At 46.8% G+C, this 13,332-nt stretch overlaps 1 protein-coding gene across 3 annotated transcripts in view; it reads left to right on the top strand.

Moving 5' to 3' along the window:
- The window catches only part of CARS2 (cysteinyl-tRNA synthetase 2, mitochondrial), a 1,341,930-nt gene that overhangs the window by 125,514 nt on the left and 1,203,084 nt on the right, over positions 1-13,332 (top strand). The gene's annotated exons all lie outside the window — the stretch shown is intronic.

Genomic DNA, 13,332 nt, shown 5'->3' with positions numbered 1-13,332 from the left:
TACTAAACCTTTTAACCCAAACAACAAACCACTCGACAACGTACAACCGTCTCACAGTGTATCCAACCCGGCCCATTATATGCTCCCCCATGGAGACATTTCCCATCCACTCTGGGACCCACCCCCCCCCCCCCCCCTTGACCCAACCACCCTCCCTCAAACCCCTCATCCCCCCCCAAAATCCCCACAGTCAACCAATTTTAGTACCATTTCCTAGCTATTCAATTTCCCTGCCAGAACCTTACATGCCATCCATGCCCCTTTTGAGCTCCGTTTCCGTTTCAATGTTAGGCTCCCATTTGCTCCGCTATGGTCATCTGGGCTCAAATAGCACCTTGCATGGGAATCCCCAACTGTAGGGGATACCCTTGTCACGCAGCCAGGACATTACCATGGTCAATTTCTTGCTTCTGAAGAGTGTGGTTTGGGAGAAGGCCTGGAACAAATGCAAGTCTGCTCCCTGAAAATGCACCACTTTCAGCTTTCAGGCCTCTCTCATTGCCTGTTCCTTCTGACCGAAGAAGTGGACTCTGGGTAAGAACATCCAGACACAGAGCTTTTTTGATCTAGAACGCTGTGTATACCCTATGCATCCGGTCTAACACCAGGTCCTTGCCCTCCGGTATCTCCAGTATTGTGTACAGCAGGTCTTCCACATGGGTGGGCAATTCTTGGTCACTGTCATGCATGCTGGACGTGGTCCTACCTCCTACGCTCGTAGAACAGCTAGACCGTTCTATTCCAAATGGCGGTTGTTCGATACGCTGCCGGGAAAACGACGTTTGCACTTTTCACGTCGCTAACTCCACGTGTACTCTGCTTCGTCACGTGAACTACGGCATTACGTATTTAAGCAGCGTGGAAACTGCACTCGCTGCTTCTGATCGAATCATTTGGCGTTGTGTAGCTGAACCTCCGGTCTGCATCCTTGCAGGTTACTATAGCTACTTATTGGGCCTTCTATAGCGTGTTTCCGTCACACGCTGATTCCTGGAGCTGTTTGGTCGCGTGTAAATCCACACGCGCACGCTATCTTCAAGCGCTGCTGGTCTGGACTGCATGAATCCTGCTCGCGTGTAAATCCACACGCGCACGCTATCTTCAAGCGCTACTGGACTGGACTGCGTGAATCCTGTTCGCGTGTAAATCCACACGCGCACGCTATCTTCAAGCGCTGCTGGTCTGGACTGCGTGAATCCTGCTCGCGTGTAAAATCCACACGCATATATTGTCTTCGAGCGCTGCTGGCCTGGACTGCGTGAATCCTGCTCGCGTGTAAAATCCACACGCATATATCGTCTTCGAACGCTGCTGGCCTGGACTGCGTGAATCCTGCTCGCGTGTAAAATCCACACGCATATATTGTCTTCGAGCGTTGCTGGCCTGGACTGCGTGAATCCTGCTCGCGTGTAAAATCCACACGCATATATTGTCTTCGAGCGCTGCTGGCCTGGACTGCGTGAATCCTGCTCGCGTGTAAAATCCACACGCATATATTGTCTTCGAGCGCTGCTGGTCTGGACTGCGTGAATCCTGCTCGCGTGTAAAATCCACACGCGCACGCTATCTTCAAGCGCTGCTGGCCTGGACTGCGTGAATCCTAATCGCGTGTAAATCCACACGCACGCGCTCTTTTCTTCGCGGCTGTACATAACCGCGTGAACTTTGTTTATACCTTAAAAGGAGCGCTATTTCCAACTCCTGCACCTGTGATATTAACAGGGGGAGTGATTCATTTCTATACTTTACTCTACGTGGGAAGGAAGCTTTTCAAATTGGAAGGTGACAGTGAACAGTACCTTGGACGCTATCCTGTGGTGCATCAACCCGGTATCTAGCGTGAGCCTCGTTCCGTTCGGGATAAGTCTCCCTTACTAATCTTCCCTTCCTTGTCGTTTGTTCTACCTTGTATTCCTCAAGAGACTCTGCTGGATTCGTTCTGCCCTAGACTCAAGGTCAGTGTGTGTATTCATGACATTTTCTATTCCATCATACCCAGGTTGGGGGCAGTTATTCATGATACTTTATTTTGTTCTAGGCTGACTTCCTATACCTTACCCACGCCCTTTCCAGTGATCCATCGCTCTGCCTGTTTTACCGGTCAGAGAGTTGTATCATTTGGAAGGTCTTAACTTGACTTCACAACTATCAAAACGCGTGAACAGGGATCCGGAAGACCCTACCACCTGTATCCTTTTGAGTACCGTATCCTTTTCAGTTAATACTTGGGTGCTTTCTGACAGAATCAGAAGCCATGGAGGGTACGGATCCTTTAGCTGTTTTGACTCAGTTGATCAGCGATTTGAGAAATGAAATGGTTACGGCACAGGACATGTTACGGCACCGTATGGACGTTATGCAAGACGCCATGCACGGTAGTCCTCAGGGAGCACAGGTTCCAATGGCCACTGCATCTGGATCGGGGACTATGACACCCCCACAGGAAACTATCAATGTGGTTATGCCCACTCAGTTTCCCTTGGCCCCTCCGGAACGGTTCACAGGTGATCCCAAAACCTATAGAACCTTCGTTAATCAGTGCCGACTCCATTTTCTTTGCCGTCCTACATCGTTTCCTGACCTAACCACAAAAGCAGCATTCGTGCTTTCCCATTTAGGGGGCACAGCTGCTGCTTGGGCTAACCCTTTGTTGGAAACTAATAGCCCTTTGTTGTACGACTGTGACGATCTCTTGGCTGCTATGAGTAAAGTCTTTGACATGCGTTATGCCACTCAAGCCATGGATCTGGAATTACTTAATCTACAGCAAGGCAATCAGCCTCTTTTGCCTTACATTGCCCGGTTCAATCAACTAACAGCCGAAACTCAATGGCCTGACGGCAAGAAAACGGCTGTTTTCTACAAGGGTCTTTCAGAAGAACTGAAAGATGCCTTATCCACAGTTCCGGTGGTTCCTACGGGATTCACAGAGTTGCTCGATTTGGTTTCACAAATCGATGCCCGAAGGAATGCTCGGAAAGGAGAGAAAAAGCCTTTCATGCAAGCCTCGGGGCGTTCAGAGACACCGGCAGTCCTCTCTAACGACCCCGAACCCATGCAGATTGGCGTCGTGAGAGGCCGGTTGTCCAATACAGAACGAGAGAACCGAAGAAAGAACCATTTATGTATGTATTGCGGTTCTTCTGAGCATTTATTGGCGACATGTCCTAAAAAACCCATCAAGCGTTCGGGAAACGCCAAAACTCGACAATAGCAGGGGTCCCTATGTCGAGTGTTTCATCGGACTCCAGTACCATTCCTAAACACGCACCCGTAATTGTTGAGGTGACGTTACGTTGTGGTGAACGAGAATTGGTTTCCAAGGCCATGGTTGATTCCGGAGCCACCAACAATTACATAGACATCACATATGCCAAGAATTGTTCCATACCCCTTGTAAACAAGAACAAACCTGAAACGGTTAATACCGTGGACGGATCTGTTTTGACTTCTGGTATGGTAACCCAGGAGACGGTATCTGTTCAAATGACATTATCGAATAATCATTCGGAAGAAATCGTCTTCGATGTCATAGCCGCTCCGCAGTACGAGATCATACTTGGTCTTGCATGGTTAACCCTTCACAATCCCGCCGTTGACTGGGTTTCGGGATTGCTCCAGTATCCTTCGATTCATTGCAATGAACATTGCTTTACCAGTCAGGAGGTGTCAAACAAGCAACACATGTTAGCCTCTATGGTGGGAGCTTCAACTATCAGCGTGGTTCATCAAAGCGACACTACCATACCATGCGAATACGCTGAGTATGCTGATGTCTTTGACAAGGGCCAGGCAGAACAATTGCCTCCCCATCGACAGTACGACTGTCCTATTGAATTGATTCCTGGTGCCAAAATCCCTACAGGCCGTTTGTATTCACTGACCCCAAAAGAAGACGTTGTGTTGAAAGAATACATTGACAAAGCTTTAGCGATGGGTTTCATACGGCCATCACAATCGCCTGCTGCGTCTCCTCTATTTTTTGTTCCGAAGAAAGAGGGAGATCTAAGGCCTTGTATAGATTACAGGGCACTTAACGACATCACCATAAAAAACCAATATCCTTTACCACTGATAAACGTTCTATTGGATCAATTAGGTACTTCCAGTTACTTCACCAAATTGGACTTGCGAGGAGCATACAATTTAGTTCGCATTCGTGAAGGCGACGAATGGAAGACCGATATCAAGACACGGTATGGTCTTTACGAGTATTTGGTGATGCCTTTTGGTCTGTGCAACGCTCCCGCCACTTTTCAATTCTTCATGAATGATATATTCAGGGACATAATGGACCAGTTTGTGGTGATTTATCTGGATGACATTTTGATCTATTCGTCATCTATTTCGGAACACGTCAAACACTTTTCTACAGTCCTACAAAGACTCAGGGAGAACCTACTTTATGTGAAAGCCGAGAAATGCGTCTTTCATTCACAGGAAGTGGAATTCCTGGGCTATGACATTACCAATCTAGGGGCTCGAATGAGCCGTTCCAAGGTGAAGGCCATATTGAATTGGCCGGTTCCGTACAATGTCAAGTCATTACAGTCTTTCTTAGGCTTTGCGAATTTTTATCGCAGATTTATTCATTCCTTCTCCAAAACAGTAGCTCCTTTGACGGCCTTGACTAGTTCTAAAGTTCCTTTCTGTTGGAACTCGAATGCCCAAGCATCATTCGAAAAGTTGAAGGAAGCATTTACCACTGCACCCGTGCTCCAACATCCAGATCCAGATCGCCAGTTTATCGTTGAAGCGGATGCATCCAGTGTCGCTACTGGAGCGGTACTCTCACAAGTTTGCACTGAAACCAAGGAGGAGCACCCAGTGGCTTTCTTCTCTCGCAAACTTACCCCATATGAACGAAACTACACCGTCACTGAGCGGGAACTGCTGGCTATCAAAGATGCCTTCCGAGAATGGCGTCATCATCTTCTTGGGGCCAAGCATCAGGTGTTAGTGTACTCTGACCATAGGAATCTTCAAGCATTCAAATCCATGAAATGCCTTACGGCCCGACAGGCCAGATGGCATGTCTTTTTTGCCCAATACTATTTCCAGGTCACATATCGTCCTGCCCGAGAACACGTTAAGTCGGATGCGTTGTCTCGTATGGGTGAAGAGGCGAAGGAAGAAGCACAAGTACAGAGTCAGTTGTTGGCAGATCATGTAATATGTAGCTGTTCTGTTCAACCATCCTTAAAAACCGAAGTACAAGAGTGGGTAAAAAATCATCCACAAGTTATCCAGGATATGAATCTGGACGTACATAACGGTTTGCCATTCACACAAGGAGTGCTCTACCTACCGACGTCTTCAACGCGGAATAAAGCCCTCAAGTGGAATCATGATTCCTTGATCGCAGCCCATCCTGGACGGAAGAAGACACTAGAACTACTCAAAAGATGGTGCTGGTGGCCGTCCATGTCAAAAGATGTTATAGATCACGTATCAACTTGTTCTGTATGCATCCAATGTAAAAGCACTCCTGGTAAACCAGTGGGCTTACTCCAATCCCTACCTGTCCCTAACAAACCATGGGACATGATATCTATGGACTTTGTGGTAGAACTCCCACCAAACCAGGAATACGATACCATATGGGTTGTAGTGGATTATTTCACTAAATTGGCTCTTTATATTCCCTGTATGGGTTTACCAACCGCTGCTGTTCTGGCTGACCTATTCATCCGACATGTATTTCGTTTCTTTGGTCTACCGTCAGTAATCATTACAGACAGGGGCTCACAGTTTGCGTCACGCTTTTGGAGAGCACTTACCTCTGCATTACTGATTGATGATAGAATGTCCAGTGCTTACCACCCTCAAACTGATGGACAGACCGAAAGGGTCAACTGCACTATGGAACAATATCTGCGGTGTCTATGTCTGCAGTACCAATCGGATTGGCTCACGGTCCTGCCGGCAGCTGAATTCGCCTATAACAACTCCTATCATAGTGCCATAGGCACTTCACCATTCTATGCGCTTTATGGACAGCACCCCCGATCAATACCTCTGGATTCCAGCTTGTCTTTGGATACTCCTGCCGCAGGCCGTACCTTTCGTGATCTGAAGATATTACAGAGGAAAGTGAAGCAGCAATTAGAGCTGGCTAAAAAACGCAACAAGTTCTATGCCGATGCTCATAGAATACCCGCACCCGTCTACAAGGCTGGTATGAAAGTATGGCTGTCCACTAAGAACCTGAGAATTCCAGGCAAAAAGAAATTGTTGCCTAAATACATCGGTCCATATGTAGTGCTCCAGGTGATTAATCCGGCTGCTGTCCGTCTGGCTTTGCCACAACGATGGCGAGTGCATCCCGTGTTCCACGTGTCACTCATTAAGCCATGTTCTGAAGCTACTAGATTGCCTGTCCGGCCTGTTGCTGTTTCTGTGCGGGGTTCGGATGAATACGAAGTACAGGACATACTGGATATGAGACTAAGTTCTGGTAGGCCGTTTTATCTGGTGGACTGGAAGGGCTATGGTCCCGAAGATAGGTCCTGGGAACCTCTTTCTAACATTCATGCTCCTGCTTTGTTGAAGCGTTTTCACGCGAGAAGGGGAGAGGTTGCCCCTTTGGGGGATGGCACTGTCATGCATGCTGGACGTGGTCCTACCTCCTACGCTCGTAGAACAGCTAGACCGTTCTATTCCAAATGGCGGTTGTTCGATACGCTGCCGGGAAAACGACGTTTGCACTTTTCACGTCGCTAACTCCACGTGTACTCTGCTTCGTCACGTGAACTACGGCATTACGTATTTAAGCAGCGTGGAAACTGCACTCGCTGCTTCTGATCGAATCATTTGGCGTTGTGTAGCTGAACCTCCGGTCTGCATCCTTGCAGGTTACTATAGCTACTTATTGGGCCTTCTATAGCGTGTTTCCGTCACACGCTGATTCCTGGAGCTGTTTGGTCGCGTGTAAATCCACACGCGCACGCTATCTTCAAGCGCTGCTGGTCTGGACTGCATGAATCCTGCTCGCGTGTAAATCCACACGCGCACGCTATCTTCAAGCGCTACTGGACTGGACTGCGTGAATCCTGTTCACGTGTAAATCCACACGCGCACCGCACGCTATCTTCAAGCGCTGCTGGTCTGGACTGCGTGAATCCTGCTCGCGTGTAAAATCCACACGCATATATTGTCTTCGAGCGTTGCTGGCCTGGACTGCGTGAATCCTGCTCGCGTGTAAAATCCACACGCATATATTGTCTTCGAGCGCTGCTGGCCTGGACTGCGTGAATCCTGCTCGCGTGTAAAATCCACACGCATATATCGTCTTCGAACGCTGCTGGCCTGGACTGCGTGAATCCTGCTCGCGTGTAAAATCCACACGCATATATTGTCTTCGAGCGTTGCTGGCCTGGACTGCGTGAATCCTGCTCGCGTGTAAAATCCACACGCATATATTGTCTTCGAGCGCTGCTGGCCTGGACTGCGTGAATCCTGCTCGCGTGTAAAATCCACACGCATATATTGTCTTCGAGCGCTGCTGGTCTGGACTGCGTGAATCCTGCTCGCGTGTAAAATCCACACGCGCACGCTATCTTCAAGCGCTGCTGGCCTGGACTGCGTGAATCCTAATCGCGTGTAAATCCACACGCATGCGCTCTTTTCTTCGCGGCTGTACATAACCGCGTGAACTTTGTTTATACCTTAAAAGGAGCGCTATTTCCAACTCCTGCACCTGTGATATTAACAGGGGGAGTGATTCATTTCTATACTTTACTCTACGTGGGAAGGAAGCTTTTCAAATTGGAAGGTGACAGTGAACAGTACCTTGGACGCTATCCTGTGGTGCATCAACCCGGTATCTAGCGTGAGCCTCGTTCCGTTCGGGATAAGTCTCCCTTACTAATCTTCCCTTCCTTGTTGTTTGTTCTACCTTGGATTCCTCAAGAGACTCTGCTGGATTCGTTCTGCCCTAGACTCAAGGTCAGTGTGTGTATTCATGACATTTTCTATTCCATCATACCCAGGTTGGGGGCAGTTATTCATGATACTTTATTTTGTTCTAGGCTGACTTCCTATACCTTACCCACGCCCTTTCCAGTGATCCATCGCTCTGCCTGTTTTACCGGTCAGAGAGTTGTATCATTTGGAAGGTCTTAACTTGACTTCACAACTATCAAAACGCGTGAACAGGGATCCGGAAGACCCTACCACCTGTATCCTTTTGAGTACCGTATCCTTTTCAGTTAATACTTGGGTGCTTTCTGACAGTCCTGTACCTGCTTGGGGATTACTCACAACCTGATATTGTTACGTCTCGATTGATTTTCGGCATCCTCCTTCTTGACTTCCACTGCTTTGAGCTGTTGCTCCAGGGCCTCCAATTTCTCCGGGAGCACAGCTTGCTCATGGGCCTGTTCTGTTGCTAAGGTTTCCAATTCTATTATTCGTGACTCTGCTCCTGTTGTTGCGAGATTGGAAGTCCTCCACTGTTTCCGCCAGCTTGTTGATCGGCCCCTGTATCTCTTGGGTGAGGTCCCGCTCCAGCAGCAGTGCCTGAGTATCCTCCTTCGTGGCTGGTGTTCCAGGTGGGCCCTCTTTCCCCAAACCCGGTGAGGCCGGTGCATGCACCTGCGCGCTGACTCTTTTTTTTTTTTTTTTTTTTTTTTTTTTTTACTGTTCCCTCCTGGACTGATGGTATTTGTTTCATGTTGCCCGAGGCCAGTGCTCTGGGTTTCCGTCCACATCATGTTCTCCACCTAATGATTGGACCAGCTTCACCTCTCAGCCTTCAGGACTGGTGCTACCACATTTAGGGGTTTAGCCTGCTTCTCCCTCTCCCCGGGCTCTTCGCCCCTCCGGGGGTCTGTGCACCACCACCACCACTGAACCACCTTCAGTGTCATTTGGCTGGCTGTCTGATTTGGGCTTTCTCTTTAACCCTGAAAGTCTGCCTCCCACCCCAGGTTGCAGAAAGGTTTGCGCCAGGGAGACTGGTTTGTGGAGTATTGGGCGACTCTCTAACTCTCGACACAGATAACTCATCTGTTGCCCCTTCTCCCCTCGGGGCAGTTCCAGCTGGGCCCCTCTGCTAGCCTCCAGTAAGTTGAGCGCCCCCCTGTGTAGCTTCTTGGGTCTGGAAGCCCCTCTGTGGGCGGTCAATAGCCCCTTATCTCAGGGCCCGGGTGCCTCCACCCCAATGTGCTTCTGTGGGCTTGCCCTGCTCTGTCCACGCTTGCTCTTCTCCCTTCGCTCTGGGCATCGCACTCTGTTTGCTCTCGTAGAATTCTTCTTAACTCAGTTTCGCCTCTCTCTCCCTGGCCACGCTGCAGCACCGTTACTCTTAGCGGGGAGGAGAAAGGCAACCCCATGTTCTTTTTGTCTAAAGAGCAGCATGATGTGCCCCTTATTGCTGCCACAAATGACTCCCAATCGCCACTTGAAATAAGATCTTTTTGTCCTCTGTTTTCCCAGATACGTACACTGAGATGGAACTCTGCATCACCTTGCTGTGAAAAGGACTTCAAAATGATATATGGAAGGAAGTCAGCACATCCGATTGTATTTCTGTTACCTATTGTGGCTGCTCTCCCGGAAAGCAGGATCCCAATAGCTTCCTGGCCCATTGGGTAGTCTCTTGCATTCTAGCGGCATACACCATTAAGATGGTACCTCCTCTGGCAGGGATATGTGAGCTTCCTGCCAGAGCAAAGGCAGTGTCAATGATTATGCGACATACCATGTCCTTCGATGTTATCTACTGAGCGGCTACTTGGTCTTTACCATATGAATTCTATAAGCATTGCTCCCTAGACCACCAGCTCCAGATCCAATGCTCTTTTTGCCTAGAACATTTATCAAGCACATTTTTGGTTAAAGAGAGTACCTTAATGCTATCTCCCCTAATCTGATGTTAGGGGGCAGGGGGCTGCGCAAATTATTCAGGGTCTCTGATGTATCTAACGCTCTTAATCTAGGGTAAAATAGTTCTCTGTGGACCAACCTAGAGTTTCTGCCAAATGTTTCTGTTGCAATGTTCATTGGAACTCACAGGTATTGTTTCTGCACTGTAAAAGAAAAGTTCATAACCTTTTTCTCTGTGCACTTTCACTGGTTTCTCCATCGCTTCAATCCATGTTAGTATTGTGATATGTTCAGTCCAGAATTGAGCACATGCAGCTTCCACTCTTGCCAACGACACCTTCTTCGTATCCCATGAGACACTCTGCTATGAAGCTCATTGTTGCTTCTTGCCATTTATTATTCGAGTATTTCAGTCCTATTACCAGATAAGCGTCATGATCCCAGTAAGTGAGCACAGTTCCCATTCAGGTATGCAGGGGAAGCCAGGTATATCTCATCACTCAGCAGGTCAAAAGTGGGTACAAGCTGGCAAACATGGCATTTGTCCCATTCATAGCATATGCTCCCATAGTTTCTCATAGTGCTGACAGTGGTCTCATACACTAAACATGGCCGCCGCCAGATCCATTGATAACTTGCAGCACGCTCTATACTTATTGCAGAGGGAGCAATTTAAGCCCTGCCTCCACCGGAGCGTTAGCTTCACGTCTTCTCCGCTGACAGTGGGTGATGCTATCAGCGTCTCTCCTCAGAACCTGTCAAAGGAAAATTCAGAGACATTAGTTTTTCAGAAAAAGAAAACAGAATTCCATAGTTATAGAAAGACTTACTGAACCGAAGTTCACTCCAAAGTAGTTTTTCAGTCAGCTGTGTTAGTTCGTAGCCGCAGCCTCTTTTGTCAGAAGTTCCCTCACAGCTGCTGCATCTTCAAGGCAGCATTCATCATTCGCAGTCGCAGTACCTTCATTCAGAAGTTTCCTCAGCAGCCGCTGAATCTTCAGAAGGTATTCTACATCAGCTTTCCGAAAACCGACAGACAAATAAGGTATTTAATTAACAAACAAACTTAATAGAAAAATACGAAGTTTAAATAAGTTTACGTACCTGAAGTTTCTTCAAGTTTTCACTGCTCAGTTATTACCGGGCTCTTCCCTAAAGGCTGCAGTTACTCTGCATAGACAAATTTACGCTTGTTAAACGCTTCTCCATTCCGAGTAACGTCGCAGTCCTTACGCAGCCATTAATCTCTCCTATTTCCGAGAACCTGCAAGAAAAAGGGAAAATATTAGAAAGCGAGATCTCTCCAACGTAGGGACTATTCCAAATTTAAAAGACTATAGTATTATCTCCAGATACTTACCCAAGACAAATTCTGGAAGGCAAAGACATTATAAAGGCAAGAGTCTATTGAACACCTCAGTCTTCCAAGTTCAAAGGTTCTTCATTCCATGCGCCCCTGTAGAATTACAGGATGGAGAGCTCCACAAAACATAAACACAGGTGAGAAGGGAGGGATTACCAAAAGCACACAATTATACATTAATTTCTCAGAAATCAGGTATTATAGCAAATCTATTGTTATTGTTGTTTACACAGAAAAGGAATCCAAAAGTGCCCATGTAACAGGTCCACAGGCTGAGAAGGCATTACGCTCTTAGGAGTCCAGGTAAGCGCTACAATAAGGTCTCTTTAAGCATTGTTTGCTTTTTGGATTGTTGTTGCATTTCAGGCGATCTGCATCCACCACTTCGGTCTTACATTGTGTACCTGGAAAGTGCCTCTGAGCCTACCTACACAGTGCAAGATGTACAAGCATTGTGCTTCTATAATTGGTACTAGGACCTTGGGTGCTCCTGATGCATGTGATATTCATGAACACACATAGCAGCTTCCTTTCACTCTATTTCTTCCTACCACGCTCATATCAGTGTTTCAGCTGTTAGACAGTTCAGGGTGACGTACATCTTCTATAGCATCTAAACCAAGTCCACTATATCATATTTTTGCCTTCAGGCTTGTCTTTTTGTACGTGTGGGTACCCATGTAGATCCGTTTATGATTGTGGTTGCATTATGTACATCAACGGGGTTGGTACATTCGGGAAACAGGGATTTAGCAATCTATCCTAATATTTGTTTTGCGTCTATTTGGCCCTAAGGGGAAAACACTAACACTTCCGTCTCCCGGCCCTTCTCGCAAAAGATGAGTAATTGGAATCAGACTAGCAGAAGAAACACACATACATCATATAAGGTTATAACATGACTCATTATAGGCCCTTTATTTATATCATATGACTATACAAACACCAATAAACAAATATAGATATGTACATATATAGATTAGAATATAGGTAACTTCACCGTTAGGAAGAAGGCAGAAGAAAACTTCATCTTGGCCACCAGCAACACTGCTTAGTCCCTCAGCAGGTAGGCAAAGAGATTACTGTGTCCAACAGGGTCTGAAGCGGAGCGTCCTCCCTTTCAGCGAGACTGCAACACCCGGGGTTCAAAAATCCAACTAACTTTCTCTGTGATGCCCTCTTCTTTATTTTTATTTATTTATTTATTTTTTATTTAAAGTGCATTAGCCAACATATGACTTTTAACACATTTCATTAGACATATAAAACATAACAATAAAATCAAGCATTTACATATTTGAGTAAAAACATGTATCATGGTTCAAGGAAAAGAACAGGAAGAAGGTAAAAGAAATCTAACCAAATAATTTTAACAAAATGAAAATCAAATTGTTACTAACTTCAAGGCAACTAGAACTCTACCCACTTCAATTGATAAAGCCAACTCATTGCCAGAGGATAGTCTAGCCCAGAAATCATCATTGTTCAACCAAGATTCATCATGAACAAATCTGCCAAAAGAGCCGGCCCTGATATTCCAGGTCCCAGAACACTTAGAAAGTAAGTGCTTAGTGGTCTGAACTTCCATAGTTGAGCACCTTTCACATATTGATACAGTACTCCCTTCTTTATCCCTTATGGCTAATAATTCCAGGGTAGGAAGTAAATTTAGGCGGAATCTCAGAAAAGCCGATCTGAACCAGAAACTAGGGGACTTCTTTAGATAAGCCGGAAGAGACGATAAGGGCTTATCTAACAATGTGGGGGAAGCTGATCTTTTAGTGCTCCGCATCTCCTCAATCGTATGGATCCAATCAACCAATTTCATTTTTTCTTTTACTTTTAGGGGGTTCTGTATAAGGGACCCTACATCAGAGTCCCCTCTTCTTTATGGGGGCATCTCCCGCCCTTCCCAATTGCATTCTGCCCTCGGCCGAAAAGCAGATCACAAGTAGAAGAGACAGAGGGTGGAAGAATCCAGTTAGAAGTGGAAAAACCCAGCGCCCCTCTCTCTCGCAGGAATTCCGAGACCACTTATCATGCACCTGCAGTCTGCTCCGACTCCCCTTCTGTATTTGTCCTTCAATGGACAATACTATAAATATTCTCTGAAGTTAGTCCACTCGCATATTATTTTTGTA

This window comes from Ambystoma mexicanum, chromosome 7p, assembly GCF_040938575.1.
Source record: "Ambystoma mexicanum isolate Mex_15411 chromosome 7p, UKY_AmexF1_1, whole genome shotgun sequence".
In the NCBI taxonomy this organism is placed as follows: Eukaryota; Metazoa; Chordata; class Amphibia; order Caudata; family Ambystomatidae; genus Ambystoma; species Ambystoma mexicanum.
Note: the sequence above shows the minus strand (reverse complement) of the source record. Positions and strands in the feature narration are given on the sequence as shown.